Source organism: Tachypleus tridentatus, chromosome 10, assembly GCF_004210375.1.
Source record: "Tachypleus tridentatus isolate NWPU-2018 chromosome 10, ASM421037v1, whole genome shotgun sequence".
Lineage (NCBI taxonomy): Eukaryota > Metazoa > Arthropoda > Merostomata > Xiphosura > Limulidae > Tachypleus > Tachypleus tridentatus.
Window position 1 is genome coordinate 171,523,024 of NC_134834.1, and position 14,029 is coordinate 171,537,052.

General features: G+C 32.6%; 1 protein-coding gene across 6 annotated transcripts in view; it reads right to left on the reverse strand.

Annotated features, from left to right (window-relative positions):
- LOC143230911 (zinc finger homeobox protein 3-like) overlaps window positions 1–14,029 on the reverse strand; it is a 173,503-nt gene that overhangs the window by 85,598 nt on the left and 73,876 nt on the right. The window lies entirely within an intron of this gene.

Sequence of the window (14,029 nt, forward strand, 5' to 3'; positions counted from 1 at the left end):
GACTCGTAATCTGAGAATCGCGTGTTCAAATCCCTATCACACGAAACTTACTCGCCCTTTCAGTCAAGAGGGTGTTATAATGTGACGATCAATTCCATAATTCTTAATAAAAGAGTAGCCCAACAGTTGGCAATAGGTGATAATTAGTAGCTATCTTTCCTCTAGTCTTACACTGCTAAATTAGGGACGACTAGCGAAGATAGTCCTCGTATAGCTTTAAGCGAAATTCAAAAACAAAAAAACAACAACTGGAAGAGACATTTTTCAAGTGTCATTTAAAATGTAGTTGTTTGTATTCTGGATTCCTTAATACAGTCGCGTTATGGAAGTATACAACTAATGGTTATAATAAACTATTTTATGAATTAGCCTGAAACATGAACTGCGTAGACTACTGCTACGATTCTTGATGGCTCTGTATAAAAATATAGGATATGATAAGAACTTATTTGTAACCAAAGATACAGTTTTTAAAAACATCTGTTCATTGAAATGTCTACATGTTAGCATTTAAGAAAATAAATGCTTCTTCAAAACGAGGAATAAAGAGATATAATAATGTAATGTTGAATTACTAATAAACTACGGAACTGAAGTAGATAGTATTACAACAGATCTCACACTTAATAAATAACTCAAGGTTCGTTAAATGCCCTCTGATGTTAGCTAAAAATTAAACTTAATTGAAATAGGCTTACACCCGTTGCATCATTCAATTGAGGGATACCATTTGCATTGTACATGTGAGTTTGTTTTTCTTTTTGAATTTCACACAAAGCCACTCGAGGGCTATGTGTGCTAGCCGTCCCTAATTTAGCAGTGTAAGACTAGAGGGAAGGCAGCTAGTCATCACCACCCACCGCCAACTCTTGGGCTACTCTTTTAACAACGAATAATGGGATTGACCGTAACATTATAACGCCCTCACGGCTAAAAGAGCGAGCATGTTTGGCGCGACGGGGATGTGAACCCGCGACACTCAGATTATGAGTAACACGCTTTCACACGCCTGGCCTGTAAGATGCACTCAATTAGCGACAAAGTAAAGAGATGGTATGATATGAACGTTGCGCTATGATGTGATAATAAAATCCATTCAAAATATATATGGGCCCGGCATGGCAAGCGTGTTAAGGCGTGCGTCTCGTAATCCGAGGGTCACGGGTTCGCATCCCCGTCGCGCCAAACATGCTCGCCTTCCCAGCCGTGGGGGCGTTATAATGTGCGGTCAATCCCACTATTCGTTGGTAAAAGAGTAGCCCAAGAGTTGGCGGTGGGTGGTGAGGACTAACTGCCTTCCCTCTAGTCTTACACTGCAAAATTATGGACGGCTAGCAAAAATAGCCCTCGAGTAGCTTTGTGCGAAATTCAAAAATAAACAATCAAAATGTATATGTCTAAGGTTGAATCAGTGTTGAACGGGTTGGCACAGATAAGTCAAAGATTGGCCATTGTGGTCAGGAGTGGAAAAGTCATAATAAGAAAGCTGTTTATTGGTCACTTGCAGAAATGATCAATCCTTTATCATGAACAATCAATCAATAAATATCAAATCCTCAGGCTTTCTGTGGTTGTGGCTTCAGAACCTTGTCAAAAATTAGATTTTTCCAATATATATCAACACAGGAAGAGCGAAAGAAAGTAAAAACACACATTTGTCATGGAAGTCCTGGGATCAGAACACAGAGACGAAGTGATCAAAGTTGATTACAGAACATTGATGATAATGATCCATCAAAAATAAACAAAAAAACGTTTATACCCAAAGGTTATTGCCATAGGAGTAGAAAAACTAATTTATGAACAAGTTAAATAACAGAAAATAGAAACACGTTTTGTGTTCAGAGAACTCCACAATTAAAAAAAAGAAAAATGTGTTATGTAGTCAGTGGAAATAACATTCGCTTAATCGAAAAGTCTTAAATAGAAATTATTTGGCTGTATACATGTGAATAGCGTGACGCAGTATAATTAGTGTCAAGCAAGTTTGAGAGAATAAAGATAGTGTTGACCTAATGGTGCTTGAATTCTGGAATTCAGATAATGTTTAGGCTTAACTAGTTAGGCCACTGTTAAAGAACCAAAAGTAACATTTGTACATTTTTTTTTATCTATATCTCCATTAAAGCGAGTTAAATAGACCAGTAAGGTTAGTGGCACATAGAATTGTAATTAATATGAAGTGTTAAGCTCTTTTTAATTTCTGAAAGAAGTGAACTTAAAGTTTCTCATTATAGTTTGAAAATTTACAGACGACTTCATCGTTTATTTTCATATTTCATGGAAAGCATCACGTTTGTTTCTCAATACGCCTGTGTTTTATCAATCGATCATTCAAAAACCTACCGAGTTGAAACTAAGTCTGAGGGCTTATAACACTAAGAGCTGGATTTCAATATTCACGATGAGTGTAACAAAATAGCTCTTTGTGTTGCCTTGCGCTTAACGACGAACAAATATAATATAGATACGTACGTTTAAGAAAACACGAATATTATATGGTTGTGGTGTTTCTTATTCCATAAAGTGCTTAATGTATTTATATAAATATAATAGTACTGTCTGTTGTATGTTCATGTAACTACTTTGTAAGATTTTAATAAATCCTCTCCAAATTTACCATGGAGGTTCATTAGGTTCATGAAAAAATACATGCAAGTTTTCTGTTTTTCATTTTGCGGTTTTTATGGGCATTTTTATGTTTTTTACCAATAATTCGTCCCTGCCGATCTATCTTCACGAAATTTGTCATAAAGGTTTGTTGGTTCCATGCGGTGGTACATGCAAGCTTGCAGTTTCACATTTTGTGTTTTGCATTTTTTGTGGGAGTTTTGTGTTTTTTTGCAATTATGTATAAAGAAAGCAATTTTTTTATGTCCTAAGATAGCCTTTAATTAATCACAAATTTACATAGCTTTCGTACAGGGGACAAGTGCTCAAGCTAGTGTGTTCATAAATTAGAATGCGTCAGTACGAAATACGTATTGGTGAGATTTGTATAAGTGACAAAAAATGTTGTGCCAAATCTGTGTGTGTTTTTCGTATAGCAAAGCCACAAAGGGCTATCTGCTCAGCCCACCGAGGGGAATCGAACCCCTGATTTTAGCGTTGTAAATCCGGAGACATACCGCTGTGCCAAATCTGTAAAAATAATAAACAACTAACTAAGCACTGAAATTAACAGTTAAAACATGATTAAATATAACTTTTTAGTTAGAAGCATAGTTAAGATACATCTGTTTTATGTCAGTCTAACCTAATAATGTTTTACAGTAACAAACATATTGAGCTCATTTCTAGTTGTGAAATTATAAGTTATTTCTAACAAAAACATTGTTTCTTTGCACTTAATCCAAAGATATAAACTGAACTACGCGAAATGTTCTCACTGCAAGTATCGAATCCCAGGTTTCACAGTAACGAGCTCTAAACCTGGCTACTGAATCAATGGAAAGCTATAGTGAAAAAGTATATTGAATCAATACCGTAATGAATAAGAATTATCTTCACACAATGTGCCTCGGATTTTGAAATTAAACGAGGAGCTATACTAATAAAAACAAAACATCGATTCCTGCCAACCTTTATTTGTTTCCTTCCAATTGTTGCAACACGTTAAAAGTAACGTGTTTTAACAAGAACAGGTCCTGATGAACGCGTGTTTCGTGACAAAAGCTTAAAATACTAGAAGGTATACAAAGTTGTTTAACATATATGCTATACTTGTGTGACGTCTTTATAGTCTAGAATATTAATTAAGTCTTTTAGCAACAGACAGGCTTCACTTCCTCCATATGTTTTAGTTTCTTAAATGCATTAAGTTAATTTTAAATTTTCTTGTATATTCCACAGATAATATCAAATCAGATTCCAAGTGTAGTTTTATTGTTACATTACCAAACAATTATCTTGGTTGGCTCATAGCCCATCATTAGTTATAAATTATCGAAATAGACTATCTTGTTAAAAGTTTAAAGTGTATGTATTTGTGTTCCCCCCTCCCTTTACGTCTTAGGTTGTAAAGACTCTCACCAAACTTCTCTGAAATGCTCCCACCATTTATTGAAAACCTCTTTATTAATTTATTTCATTTAATTACAGTAATGACAAAGTATGTTGGACATTGTAAAAATGTCTACAGTGTGTCTCTAGATTCTCTAACCAAGGTATGAAAGTACGTGAACTTACAGTGTATCTGAGAAAAACACAACAACAACAGATTTTTATATAAATGTTCAAAACGTCTATGCAACTAGTAAACGACCAAAAAATACAACAACTTGTAGAAAAATGTTTACCTGAACCATCAAACCGATGGCAATAAGTCTACAAAACTATTTATCGTGAAACAATACTATAAACTTTGTAGAAACGTTGTTCTGAACCCTAAACTTAGACAAAGTAATCCATAAAACTACTGTTTGAGAGAAGTCAATAGTTTTTAGTCAAATGTATAAAACACATCCTTCGGGACCCCTAAAAGCCAGATTAAGTAAGTTCATTAAACAACTCTATGAATGAAAATAATAAATCAACATTATTTTTCTAAATTTTCAACCAAGGACAGTTCATAAAAGTATAGTACAAATAAAAATACCCAATATTTCACAACATCCATTTACAGTTATAAGAGAACCCTACAAGAACATTTGCGTTTAGTTGCACGTGTCTCTTTGAAAAAAGTCTTATACAACTGACTTAAAATGTTACTTTTAATTTCATTGAAAGCATAGAGTATTCCTGAAGCAAATAGTATTTGGGTTCAAAGTTTACATGAAAGTTGTATGGGAAAGAAAGACTCTAAAACTATAATTGTATTTACGATATAATGAATCATTTAACTTTGAACGAACAGAATACCCCATATCTAAAACACAGAAAAAAATGAAGTATTTCTATTGTGTCGTGTCCACAACAAATATTATTTATGAGAAGTGTGCAAAGTTAGAAACTTCATGCGTAATGAAGTTATACATTATACACTGCTGAGACTTTAAAATCGTCATATTATTCCATCTATTTTTAATTCATCGATAGATAATTTTGAGAATTATACCATTATAAAAGTTTTTATAATAAAATGAAATGCTGTGTACCGGATGCGTAAAGCCTTATTGTTTGTGCTATGTAAGGTTTAAGCGATACATCGGGCTAACTCGATATAGGAATTGAACCCCGAATCTTTGCGTGATGAGTCTTCTTACCGTTTTATCACCAAGAAACTTTTGTTTGTTTGTACGTTAACACAAAGCTACACTGTGGGCTATCTGTGGTATTTCACCGTGGGTATCAAAACTCAAAGATATCGCTGTGTCGCTGGATGACCGAGGGAGCATTTGTGATGCAATGAATAAAAGGGAATATTTCACATTTCTGTAGAATTGCATTACTACAGGAACAAATAAAAATTCTTCAAGAGGTTATTAGGTTGGATATGTTACAAAATTAGTTATATTTCTATGATATTTAGCTATTAAGTAAAACATTAGGACAAAATACGTTTAACCTTTACTATGCTTCCATATTTTTTCCTATCATATCAAGACGAAACCTGTAGCAGAGTAAACATTAATGATACATAATGTATGAATCTGAAGGAAATGTTACCATTGCCAACATTGTATAATTATCTTTCTGTAGCGAAACGAATTAAATATGATATCCATGGCGTTTCAATTGCCTTTTTTTCATCACAATGAACCAATATTTATGTATGATTTGAATAATACATAACATCCTGCTACTAATTTGTTATTCTGAATTAATTATGAAACAAGCTGTTTTAAAAGAACAAAAATTAATATGAAAAACAGTTTGTCATATGAATTGTTAGTATCTTAAATTATGTATTCGTTGAATAATTCAAAAGAAGAGATAAGTATTATAAACGGTATATATTTTTAAGGTCGTATATAAATATAGGTTCATTGTAAATAGTAAAAGGAAATTAAAAATACTATATATATATAAAACACAGTTAACCACTATAACAAGCCTAGTCCTGCCATTTTGTTTAGGGTTACTGATGAGAGAAGGGATGGAATTTCTTGAAGCCGATATGATTCAGTGACAAGTGGTGAATCAAAGATATTGTTCGTTTGTTTTTGAATTTCGTGAAAGCTACACGGTAGCTATCTGCGCTAGCCTTTCTAATTTAGCAGTGTAAAACTAGAGGGAAGACAGATAGTTATCACCAGCCACCACCAACTCTTGGGTTACTCTTTTACCATCGAATAGTGGGATTGACCGTCACATCATAACGTCCTCACGTCGAGCGTGTTTGGTATGATAGGGATTCGAACCCGCGACCCGCAGATTACGAGTGAGGCACATAAACACCCGGCCAATCAAAGATATACTGAGCTTTGTATTCATTTTAGTAAATAAAAATGTTATCTTCACTTTTTGTAACATATCAAACAAACATATTGATATTTGTACAGAATATCCACAACAAAGAAATAGTGTTTATATGATAAAAAAAAAACACGTTACACACTGTAAATATTATATTGTACTTTTGTTATTGTATATTTAACGTCATACATACGATAACAAACAAGTGTAACTATAATGACGTTGAAGATATTCTAATTGGCATTATAATCAAGAATTGTGATATCCTTGGGCTATGAACTAAACCACTATTAATGGATGCGTCTCTAACACTCCATATGTTAGTGGAGAAATTCTGCACAATTACAAAAATATTTAATTACTATGAAGAAGAAAGCAGAACATTAGTAGTTTAAGTTTAATTATGATTCATTTTTCAGCGATTATCTGAGATACGCCATATAAACCATCAAACATAAAAATCTGTCATTATTTAAAGAAAATCGAGATGATTACTGTTAGAATAGTACAAAGTAATAATATTTAAACCAAATATGACGATTTATACAGAAAATACGTTAAATACTTCAATTATTGTTTTGTTCAATTCTATAACCTTTATCAGAAATAAGAATGCTAATTTCACCTGTTATGTTTACCTTAAAACAAATGTAAGTTTAGTCCACTAATCGCTTAATTCTTAAAAAAAAAAAAAAAATCCGCAGATTTCTCCTTCTAAATTATCAAAACTAAGATCGCTCAGTCTTCTATTACACTATCAAAAGATAGTCGCTACAAATACTAACAAACCTATTACGAACATGTTTTTAATTATCGTTAGCAGTCGTCGCTATATCTGTCGAAACTGTTGCAACTCGCTAGTTGAAAGCCAGACAGCCAGAGATAGCAAGCACTCCAGACAGCTTCTGGCCACTATTTGAATTACATGCTGTCAACAAACGTATTCACCACCGTATACATTAATTATATTGACTTGTCAGTAGCCTTTGGCTGTGAACATGATTAATGCACGCTCTCTAAATATCAGCATATCTTATCGTCTAGGATTTCTAATATTCGTCTGTAATCAGCCGTTTAGAATTGATTGTAACAACTTTAGAAATGTAACTTGTTTCATATAAGAAAGGATGAAATAAGTGACTTTAAAAATGCCACTGGATTTTTTTATGAGTTGTACTGAAAACTGTAATGTTAAAACAGATATGACACCAAAAAAGGAGAACAAAACTGAAACCAACAGTAAGTCCAAACAGTTTTTATTTACTATATATTATTAGAAACGCGAAATGTATATTAACAGTTGCACGATAAGCGGGATGGAATCTCTAGCGTTACAAGTAAAAAGTTATCTACACCTAAGACACAGCTTTCGAAACTACAAGCATCCTGTGATTAAGAATGACCATACCAAGTTTAAAGCCACCACGCTTTAACTTTAAGCATGGATATGTCTCGCTTTGTCAAAGAGGGAAATATGGTTTTGACGACTAAATGTTAGTTAATGAAATGTCATCTTATATGAATTATACATATTTCTTAGAACTAGGATTAGAAAGAGGCAAAGTTTTATTTTCCAACTTCAATGGCTCGCTTGCAAAGTAAATCTGAACAAAACGGTATACTTTCACCTGTGTTATACATAACATTCACTATCCTACCTAAAACTGGGAAGGCAAAGGTACAAATGACGTCATTTGTGTGTGGGGGGGGGGGGGAGAGGAGGGGGTAAAACCTAGTGGCTGGACTATGTTGGTCACCCGCTGTGCTAAGAAAACCTAGGGCTGGGAAAAAGGTCCCGCGCTGAGCTCAAACATCACAAAGAGGACATTACCACGACAAGAATTTATTACGAACGTCCCTGTCAGAACAGTCACGTCAGCCTAGATCTTAAGGTGACCTGATTTAAAAAGAGCTTTTAGGGATTTAGGTGGAATTTCAAGCTAGTCAGTACAAGTGATTTCTTGTGATTTGTATATGATTGTCAACGTCAGTTATAATGACAAACTGAAGAAAGTATATGAGCGAAGAGATTTGTTCTGATAAAATAAAACTGGCTAAACGAATAGTTCATAAAGTTTATGCTAGTACACTGTCACTGAGAAGATGAATCATTAGCACTCAAACAATGTTCCACATGTAACATTGCATGTGTAATCATAAAGATTTATTTTGAATAACGATTTAAAACAATCCTTGTGACGCAATATATGGTGCATATTATTGAAATGTCAACATAAATGATTTTCCCTAATAAAACATATCATCATACTAAAACCTTCCCACTAATTAAACTTTTTTTTTAGGTCCAATCGTATAAATTAAGCAAATTTAATTACCAGTGAGTGTATAATTGTAAGTGGAAGGATTGGTTTGCTATGAATTTTGCGCAAAGCTACACGAGGGCTATCGGCGTTAGCTGTCCTTAAATTAGCAGTGAAAGACTAGAGAGGAGGCAGCTGTCATTACCACCCACCGCCAACTCTTGGACTACTATTTTACCAACGAATACTGGAACTGACCGTCACATTATAACAAGCCCACAGGTGAGAGAGCGAACATGCTTGATAGGACCCTCAGATTGCGAGTCAAGCGCCCTAGCGACTTTGCGTTGCCGAGCGAAGTGGAAAAATATTTAGAAGTGCACTTACTTATACAACTAGTTTTTAATAGGTCATGTCAAAACATGCAATATCAGACCAATCAATGTGTCAGAAGTTTCAGAGGCGTTGAAGAGCTGGAGAATCAATAACAATTGGACTCTTCGTTCAGATATGATCCAGATATTGCATCAAAATGCTGCCTGTGTCCTGGAATGTTATCGCTTAAAAGCCTAACCAAAATATAAAAAGGAAACAAAAAATATAAAATATTCTTTTTTTAGCGTTAATGTTGCGTGGTATCAAGAATAATATGCAAAGCCGTTTTGCTACATTCTGTTGAGGGGGGACACAAAATGGCTCCTCTAATTTGCATCGTTATTTTCAAAAATTATAAACGAATGCCGAAGCTAGAAGGTGTCCTCTTTTAGAGCAATCTCGTCATTGTACTCAACGGTTCCAGTCATTATATTTGCATAAACAAATATAGCACATAACTAAAACTACCAAAGTTTATCACTCATAAAGAAGTAAGAAAAACATATTTAGTTAAGAAAAGTCTAGTAATATCAAAAAACTAAGAACGCCAGGGAGAAAAATGGATTTATAGAAGTAACGAGGTTGTGGCGATCTGTTCTTTTTTTCTTTCACACTGTCCGTCCCTGTATTCACACTGTATTCATTGATTCGTTCACTTAATAACAATTCATTTTGCTTTACACTTCTCCTATCTACTCAATACACTATTATGTTTCTATATATATATATATGTTTTAAATAACAGTGTGTAACTGTTTTCTGTACTTTAAGTTGACAATGACGAAATGCCTTAGATTGTACTTCACTGAACACGCAAAGAAATCGACTTGGTTCGAAAAAACTTTAACGTAAAGTACATGTGATAATGACCTTCAGTGAATAAAGTGTTAACTAGCGGAACAGTTAGTGTCGGTTTTAAGGAAATTAAATGTGAATTGTTTTAAAGTTTAAACTTAGCTAAGTTATAAGTTAATTGAAAGGTCACTTTTTCTTGTAAACAATAAAATGTGTTGCATATGTTATTATTCAATATATACGAGATATGTTTCAGTTGTGAAAATTATTATTTGGTTACACTATTTTTAATTATCTTGCAAACAGAAATACAACATTAGGTCTACAAAATATTGAGAGGAGCGTGATTAAAACCTGTATTTCTGTAACCTATTCTTAAAACTTCCTACGATGTTAATTTAAACTGTTGCAGCAAATACAACACACACACGTAAAACTCGTTCCTTACTCTTCATCATGATATAATAATCCTTTATAAAACGACGTTCATGACCTATAAATACGTCATAAACATGGCGAAGCCATTAGGCCAGAAGCTTGTTGAGGCTCTTGTGTTTATGGTTAGATGTTCATTGCATTATTTTACTGAACTGCATGTGCAGGGAACAGGCGAATTCAATTATTTTTACAGAAGGATCATTACTCATTAAATATGAAGGCAGCAGGTGTGATTTCTTGAGCACTAATGCAGGATTCTGGTCAGTAATGGACCAGAGGACAGTAACATCAATCATCTAATGTCAGCCCATAAGCACCATGTTCCATAAAAGTCCTTTGTTTATGTGAGGAAACAGACTGTGATGGAATAACTAAGTCTTCCAAGTTACAGTAGATGGAAAGTCTAAGAATCATAAATGTGTTTGATTATCAGGCTTAGCAAAATAGGCTTGGCTCTTTTTAAGGACAAGTTCTCATGTAAAAAAAATCAAAATAATTTGATTAATTTCTCTTTCATCAAACTATTCTTGAAATTTTCAAGCTCTAATTTTCTGTTGTTTATTGAGGATATATAAGAAATTTAAACAAGATATCTTATAACCTCATTTTTTTAAACTAGATTAATTACCTCAAAACTACCAAATACAAGACTGCATGTACTACAATCTGTAATACTGTTTACTGTGCAGAAAGAAAAAGTTACACAAAGAAAATGAGATGCAGTTGAAGAGCACAATATAAAAAACTTAGTGCATATTCAGCACTTTCAACATTCCTGTGGAAATATTATACTGTATAAAGTGAGCAATATGACGGAACTTCCTGTTTCTTTTTTACAAAACGCAATTCAATAGAAATTTTGATCCAAAGATGCTATAAAAGTTAAAGTTCAGTAAAACATAGCGTAAAACAATACATCGCAGGAATAACAACACTGCATAATATATAAGATAAAGGCCCAGTTACAAGTCATATCTCAGGTTACTTGGAGTTAAATTACACATTAGCTAAATTCAGGTTTGACACATTTAGGTTCGACATTATCTTTAGCAAAGTCATTTTAAGAAATCGCTGTCGCGTTTTGGGTTTATTACGGTTGAACATTTATTTCTTATAGCTGACTAGAAATATGCAAAACGCATCTAACGTAGCTACTACTTACTTCATGCAACCTATCGGTGAAACGACTATACGTTATAGATTTCTGAGAAAAAAATAATTGAAATAAGGCTAATTTTTGCGAGGTATTAACATAACTTTAAAAGTGGTGAAACACCCCCTGATTTTAATCAATTATAGTTATAATTATCTTAATTAATTAGTCTAGTTGAAGTTGTGCTATTGATTTCTATTTCTATAGTAAGTTTAAAAATGATTTAAAATAACGCTTTTTGGAAAACATTATTCGTGTAACTACGAACGTAAACAAACGATAGTGATAAAATATAGATTTAAATATCAGTTAATGACAAATATGGCAAAATAATGTATTTTCTAATGTGGAGGTTTTTATTAATTTTCCTATCCATATATAACATTACATAAGATGTAGAAATTTCGAAATTTGATCATTAAATTAAGTGGTTTATGAGAAAGAAAAAAAATGAGCAAAGTTAAGGAAAATGAAACATTTTAAAACAAAGCCTACAAAGAAAAAAATATTTTTCCATTAGCCTTGAGAACCCAGCTGTACAATATTTATAAATACGTTTAAGTACTGTATTTTGCCAATATATTCTTCAACGCAATGATAATAATATCATAATTCAGCTTTGAAGATGAATATTAATACTGTAAAATAACTGTATGATTCGTTTTTTCATCATACCTATCAAACTATTTTCTGGAAACGTTATGTTTGAGTACAGTAGCTTGTCAGGTGTTCCACTGTCGTTTCTCATCCGGTAAAGACAAGAACTGAAGGAGTAGTTCTTAGTTGCTACTTGTTTCTCTTAATGAAACTACTTTAAAAAGAAACTATGAATCAAAATGTTTTGTTTAGAAAGAACTTACCTGACAGAAAACCTGTATTAAAACGTAAGTTTGTAGCTGTAACACATGAGATTCATAAGTTTAAAAAGTATATCGTGTGTTTACATATATATATACATACACACACGCACATAGAGAGAGAGAGATCTAAACGCTACTATGAAACTCCTGCTAATTAGCCAGTAAGTTGTATAACGTGTTATTTTGTACCAACTATTGTTGAACTCTATAAAACTAGAAGAAAATGAGATAACATTTAACAGTTTTAATAAAATGGTACAAAAATAGAGAAAATCTTAATAATTTGTTAACACTTCTAAGTTAAACTACCTTTAAACACCCACCGTTTTAATGTTTTCAGTATCTAAACGTTTTTGCACAAGTAAAGCAGAACACATTACTCTATCATTGAATAAAGGTGCAGGACATATTGAACGTTGTTTTAGATTTGTACTATTCGGTATACTTATGCGGATATAGTCTTTATTCTGTTCTACAACATTAACCATATAATGTAATACTTTCTCGTCGTATAAACGTATCATAAAAATAATTTTAAATGCCATGCTAAAAATAAATTGTATTATAAAGAACTACAGTTATTCCTCTGTATAGTTTAAAAACGAAATTAATTTTGATTTTCTATGTATTCTCTAAACAAAATGTTTTCAACTGTTTAATGTTTGGCTTCAGGATGGATATCAGGAATTCTGGCATTACATTACTTGCAGTGGTGCGTTCTTTGGTTTGAGAATTTCGATCGAAATAAATGTAATTATACAACTATTTTGTGTTTAATATTGTTTTCCGTTACTACCTGACATCTGTGATGCTACTATGATAACTTAGTAATAAAGTAATTTCAAAAACACTGTACAAATTATAGCGTGTGGCCTAGCGTTATGCTTAAATTTTTTGAAAGCCTAAAGTGTTATAGCGTGTGTGTGTTTCTGAGAAAATAAAAGATACAATTTTTAATAATTCTGTTTGAAAAACAACAACTAAGACAATTAAGTAAAAATAAAGTATGGGTAAATTAAAAAATGTGCAAATGTTGAAACAAAATAATAACTTGTTTCAAATGTATTTCAAACTGTTAAGAGTGAATCACATTGAAACAGAGAAGTGGTACTGGGCCATGCAGTACAATATTAAAAACTCAAAAAAAAAAACCTGGTTATAAATAAATATGAAAAATAAAAAAGATAAACAACAAAATACAGAAAATTTATGAAAATGCGTTTATTTTTACACCCAACACTTAAATACGTGTCGGTACATGTTGGCAAGATGCACTGATTATATACAGATAACATGAAACAAAAGAATCATTTCATTCTGAAAATTACAAAGTAAATGAAACTTTTTAATTGGTATCACAAGACAGGAAGTACACTTCAAAAATAACAAGTACGTCATACTCACGCGACGAACATGCCATAACTAACAGAAACCATCGTAACTGCAAACTGGATAAAACATGCAGTGAAAGTAAAACAAACCTGTGATAACTTACGATTTATACGTTCAACTTAATAAAAGCTTTCCATAAAGAAATGACTTTTGTGATCATTCCAAATAAATGGTTCATTGCTTGCATACGAAAAATTCATTAGTGATTTAATACTGGCAAAACTCAGTGTCCTCTGGCTATTTATTTGCTTGTGTTAAAAAGTTAGAGCAAAATGGATATATACCCTTGATTATGATATCACGATAGATACACAATGAATATGGAATTTTAAGAACATCGGTAACAAGACATAGTCACTAGGCATTAAAGTTTTCTGTTACATATTCCTTACTTCTAG